This window comes from Mobula birostris, chromosome 4, assembly GCF_030028105.1.
Source record: "Mobula birostris isolate sMobBir1 chromosome 4, sMobBir1.hap1, whole genome shotgun sequence".
Taxonomy (NCBI): domain Eukaryota; kingdom Metazoa; phylum Chordata; class Chondrichthyes; order Myliobatiformes; family Myliobatidae; genus Mobula; species Mobula birostris.
In genome coordinates, this window is record NC_092373.1 from 200,437,025 (window position 1) to 200,443,657 (window position 6,633).

The window sequence follows — 6,633 nt, forward strand, 5'->3', positions numbered from 1 at the left end:
CAAAACAGCAACAATTACGCCAGTGCCTAAGAAGAATAATGTGAGCTGCTTTAAAGACTATCACCTGGTAGCTCTCACATCTATAGTGAGAAATGCTTTGAGAGGTTGGTCATGACTAGACTGAGCTCCTGCCTCAGCAAGGACCTGAACCCCTTCCAATTTGCCTATCGCCACAATAGCTCAATGGCAAATGCAATCTCAATGGCTCTTCACTCTTAGACCACCTGGACAACACAAGCACCTATGTCAGGATGCTGTTCATTGACTATAGCTCAGCATTTAATACCATCATTCCCACAATCCTGATTGAGAAGTTGCAGAACCTGGGCCTCTGTACCTCCCTCTGTAACTGGATCCTTGACTTCCTAACTGGAAGACCACAATCTGTGTGGATTGGTGATAACATCTCCTCCTCGCTGACGATCAACACTGGTGCACCTCAGGGGTGTGTGCTTAGCCCACTGCTCTACTCTCGGTATACACGTGACTGTGTGGCTAGGCATAGCTCAAATACCACCTATAAATTTGCCAAACATACAACCATTGTTGGTAGAATCTCAGATGGAGACGAGAGGGCGTACAGGAGTGAGATTTGCCAACTAGTGGAATGGTGTCGTAGCAACAACCTTGCACTCAATGTCAGTAAGACGAAAGAGCTGATTGTGGACTTCAGGAAGGGTAAGACGAAGGAATACATACCAATCCTCATAGAGGGATCAGAAGTGGAGAGGGTGAACAGTTTCAAGTTCCTGGGTGAAAGACCTCTGAAGACCTAACCTGGTTCCAACATATCAATGCAGTTATAAACAAGGCAAGACAGTGACTGTACTTCATTAGGAGTTTGAAGAGATCTGGTATGTCAACAAATACTCTCAAAAATTTCTGTAAATATACCGCGAAGAGCATTCTGACAGGCTGCATCACTGTCTGGTATGGGGGCAGGGGGCCGAAAGAAGTTGCAGAGGGTTGTAAATTTAGTCAGCTCCGTCTTGGGTACTAGCCTACAAAGTACCCAGGATATCTTCAAGGAGTAATGTCTCAGCAAGGCAGCGTCCATTATTAAGGATCTCCAGCTCCCAGGGCATGCCCATTTCTTACTGTTACCATCGGGTAGGAGGTACAGAAGCCTGAAGGCACACACTCAGCGATTCAGGAACAGCTTCTTCCCCTCTGCCATCCGATTCTTAAATAGACATTGAACCCTGAACAGTATATCACTTTTTGAATATATATTATTTCTGTTTTTTGCACAAATTTTAATCTATTCAATACACGTATACTGTAATTGATTGATTGATTGATTTATTATTATTTTATTTTATTATTTTTTTCTTCTTCTATATTATGTACTGCATTGAACTGCTGCTGTGAAATTAACAAATTTCATGACACTTGCCAGTGATAATAAACCTGATTCTGAAATCTTCACTGTTTTGAATTGAATTGATATTACTTATATCTTTCATATACATGAGGAGTAAAAATCTTTCTGTTACATCTCCGTTCAAATGTGCAATTACAGTAATTTATAATAAATATTAAGTACAACAGGATAGGCAATATGACACAGAAATACAGTTGCGTCAGCATGAATTAAGCAGTCTGATGACATGGTGAAAGAAGTTGTCCTGAAGACTGTTGGACCTGGCTTTTATGCTGCGGTACCACTTCCCGGATGATGGCAGCTGGAATAGTTTGTGGTTGGGGTGACTCAGGTCCCCAATGATCCTTCAGGCCCTTTTTACATACCTGTCTTTGGAAATGTCCCGACTAGCGGGAAGTTCACATCTGCAGATGCGCTGGGCTGTCCACACCACTCTCTGCAGAGTCCTGTGATTGAGGGACATACTGTTTCCATACCAGGCAGTGATGCAGCCAGTCAGGATGTTCTTAATCGTGCTCCTGTAGAAAGTTCTTAGAATTTGGGGGTCCATACCAAACTTCTTCAATGGTCTGAGGTGAAAGAGGCGCTGTTGTGCCTTTTTCACCACACAGCTGGTGTGTACAGACCACGTGAGATCCTCGGTGATGCTTATGCCGAGGAACTTAAAGCTGTTCACCCTCTCAACCCCAAATCCATTGATGTCTATAGAGGTTAGCCTATCTCCATTTCTCCTGTAGTCCACAACCAGCTCCTTTGTTTTTTGTGACATTGAGAGAGAGATTGTTTTCTTGACACGACTGTGTCAGGGTGATGACTTCCTCTCTGTAAATTGCCTCACTTTTATTTGAGATTAGACCAATTAGTGTAGTGTTGTCAGTAAATTTAATTAGCAGATTGGAGCTGTGGGTGGCGGCACAGTCATGGGTATAGAGAGAGTAAAGAAGGGGCTTAGTACACAGCCCTGAGGGGCACCGGTGTTGAGCATGGCCAGATGTTCAAGTGTTAAGTGAAGAGCCATAAAATGGGATTTGCTGTGGACCTGTTGGACAGATTAGAGTGGATCCAAGTCCCTTCACAGGCAGGAGTTAATATGTTTCATCACATGTTTCATCACCAATCTCTCAAAGCACTTCATCACAGTGGACATATCTAAGTGCTAGTGGATGATAATCACTGACACGGGTCAGCTTCAATGTTAAACTGAGAACTCATCTGCCTATATGGTCAAGCATAAGTAACTTATATGTCCTTCCCGTGACTCTGTGGGTTTCCTCTTCAGTTTCCTTCCACATTCCAAAGCTGTCCTGGTTCGTAAATTGATTAGTCACATGGGTGTAATTGGGCGGCACCGACTCAGTGGGCCAGAAGTGCCTGTTACTGTGCTGTATCTCTAAATATAAAACAACATTTTAAAAGGAACTCACATATTCGTCAAAGGACTTCTTTACTAGATTCAAAGCAAACAAATAGTTCTCAACCATCAAAACGACTGGGTCGTTCATATTGGTTACTTGTGTGATTTTAATACACAGCAATTATCATTTGAGTACAAGGAAGTCAACAGCTATGGTCATGAGCAGAAAATAAGAACGGAAACATCTGGGTTAGCGTAACACTTTACAGTATCAGCAATCCAGGTTCAATTCCTGCCACTGTCTGTAAGGAGCTTGTATGTTTTCCCCGTGGACCAGGATAACCAAGGGGTAAAGGATAACTACACTCATTCTACTTCCGGTCTCACTCTAAGGACTCTTTTATCTTGTTATCTCAGGCTCATTATTTTTTGCTATTTATTTATATTTGCATTTGCACAGTTTGTTGTTCATTGATCCTGTTTACAGTTACTGTTCTATAAATTTGCTAAGTATGCCCGCAGAAAAAAAATCTCAGTGTTGTATGTGGTGACATGTATGTACTTTGTTAATACATTTTACATTGAGGTTAGAACTTACTCCTTGCCCATTATGCTACTGGTGTTTAGGGCAAGCACGAAGGTTCTTTGTCTGTCCTTAGCCCCTCAGATATAGAATGATTCTTCACTGCTGTTTCCTTAACAGTCAGGGTTGTTAGCTAGCCCTGAGCTGAACCACTGAACCTGGAGGACCAGTGAACCTTTCTTAGTTTGTCCTCTACCCTTTGACCTGTTTGGCATGGTTGACCTACCAAGAGCCAAAGCAGAAAGTCCTGACTCCAACCAACATTGTTTTCTGTGTCATTGAGGCATGCAAGCCTCCAAACCATGACAAGGCCTATCTTGGAGGAGATAAGCACATGGATGACAGAAAAATAGAGAGCTATGTTAGAAGGAAGGGTTAGATTGGTCTCAGAATAGATTAAAAAGTTAACATCATGGGCCAAAAGGTCTGTATTGTGCTGTAATGTCTTACGCACCAAACGCCTTTGGAATGTGGGAGGAAACAGGGAGAACATACAGATAGCAGTAGAATTGAACCCAGATCCCTGTCACTGTAATAGCATTACACCAATCAATATGCTATCTTTTCCAACTGACCCCAATTGCATCTGCCCTGGGAGTGTTTTATGCTGCTCTACCTTGCACCTAGCCTCTGCTGTCTCTGCACTGCACTGTTTAATGGGACAACGTAGGAAGAGCTTTACTCTGGAACTGACTCATGTGCCACCTGCCTAAGGTACACTCAGTGTCCACTTTATTAGGTACACTGCACACCTGCTCAGTAATCCAATATCTGATCAATCATGTGGCAGCAAAGCAAAGCAAAAAAGGATGCGGACATGCTCAAGAGTTTCAGTTGTTGTTCAAACCAAGCATCACAGTGGGGAAAAAATGTGATCCAATTGACTTTGACTCTGGGATGATTGTTAGTGCCAGATATCGAGGTTTGAGTATCCCAGAAACTGAGGAACTCCTGGGATTTTCACACACAAATCTCTAGAGCTGGGATTCTCAACCACCTTTTTTTATGTCATGGACCAATACCATAAAGCAAGTGGTCCGTGAACCTTGGATTGGGAACACCTGCTCTGGAGTTCACAGAGAATGGTGTGAAAAACAGAAAACATCAAATGAGCGGCAGCTCTGTGGGCAAAAACGCCTTGTTAATGAGAGAGGTCAGAGGAGAATGGTTAGATTGGTTCAAACTGAGAGGAAGGCAACAGTAACTCAAATAACCATGCGTTATAACAATGGTGTGCAGAAGAACATTTCTGAATGCACAGCGCCTCAAACCTTGAAGTGGATAGGCTATAGTAGCAGAACACCATGAATGTCGACTCAATGGACACTTTATTAGATACAGGAGGTAGCTAATAAACTAGCCATTGAGGATACATTTGATGGAACAAATCATAGAGAGATTTAGTATGTGTCCATTTCATGGCTTGGGAGTGCTTAATGCTGATACATCATTGCCTTATGTGCAAACAAAAGTTTAAAAAAAAATAACAATAAACAAAATGCACAAAATAAATCTATGGCCATTATCTCTGTCAACTCAGCCACTTGCGTATTAAAAGGAATTGCCAAGGGCTTTTACAGCTGAATTTACTCAGGGCGTTCACCGTTAATCCACCTTTATCTGAGCTCATTAACTTTGGCCTATTTTATTTCAGTTGTGTAAAGATCTGTGAAAGTGCACTGGCCAAACTTTCAAGTGCGTATATTCAACTCTGTGAAATGCAAACAACAGGATTCAACATCCTAACCCAGTGGCCCACTACACCTTCTTCAACTAAGTAAAACTAGCTGTGGAATGCTTTGGCTGTTCCCTTCAGGAGGGGTTCCGGTTCTGTGAGGGATCTAAGGGAATTTAGCAATTTAAAAGGAAAGCCACAAAATGGAGGGATTAAGAAGGAATTCTGTTAGGTGTTCAGAGTACCACAGAGAGCAATCTAACTAGTTGCATTACCATCTGGTATAGAGGGGGCCACTGCAAAGGATCGGAAAAGGCTGCAGAGGGTTACAAACTCAGCCAGCACCATCACGAGCACTTACCTCCCCTGCGTCAAGGACATCTTTAAAGGGCAATGCCTCAAAAAGGTGGCACCCATCATTAAGGAACCCCGCCCCCCATCACCCAGTTCATGAACCTCTTCTCGTTGCTACCTTCGAGGAGGAGGTACAGGAGCCTGAAGACACACACTTAACATTTCAGAAACCGCTTCTCCTCCTCTGCCATCAGATTTCGGAATGGGCTATGAACCCATGTTAACTAAATGGCTATTAATTTTTCTTTTTTGTTGCTCTCTTTTTGCACGACTTATTTTTTCATAGTTATTATCATGATTTATAGTTTTTATTACCGTGTATTACCTGTCGCAGAGCCTTCCTGTCTGCCGCAGTGCAGTTTCCATAGTGATGCAGTGATGCAGCAGTTTAGGATGCTCTCTACTGCACTTCTGTACAACAACATGAGTTTATAGTCCAGCTTCAGAAAGTAGAGAGAGGCACTGGTGAGCTTTCTGGCTGTGTACGATGTATTCTGAGACCATAAGAGGTTGTGCAAAATGTGCACTCTCAGGAGTTTAAAACTGCTATGGTTGTGCCTCCGATGTAAAGAGTGGGTGTGAGTGGCGCAAGATCTCCTGAAGTTGATAACCATCTGCTTTGTCTTGTTGATGTTAAGGAAGAGGTTTTTGCCAAACACCAGGCTTCGAGCTCTTCCATCTCCCTCTTTCAGCCACTGCACTCGTTTTATAAATTATGTAATGCAGTCCTCTCTTCTCCATCTCTTCTTGCTTTTATCTACCTTAAAAAGTGATTTTCACTCCTGTTTTATGGATTACAGAATATAGTCATCTCTTTTTCTTCATCTTCGAACATAGAGCACTTTAGCACAGTACAGGCCCACAATGTTGTGCTGACCTTTTAACCTACTCCAAGATCAATCTAACCCTTCCCTCCTCCATAGCCCTCCTTTTTTCGAACACCCACATGCCTAACAGAGTCTCTTAAATATTCCTAAAGGATGTGCACCTACTACCATCTCTGGCAGCGTCTTCCATGTATTTACCACTCTCTGTGTAAAAAAACTACCTCTGACAACCCCACCCGCACTTTTCTCCAATCACTTTAAAGTTATGCTGCCTCGTATTAACAATTTCTGCCATGGGAAAATGTCTCTGGCTATCCACTCCATCCATGCCCATCGTCATCTTGTACACCGCTATCAAGTCTCAATAAGACCCTATACCTCCATGTAATTTTCCTGTATCACCATAATAAGAATTTCAATACTTACCCTATCTACACCTTTCATAGATCTGTCTAT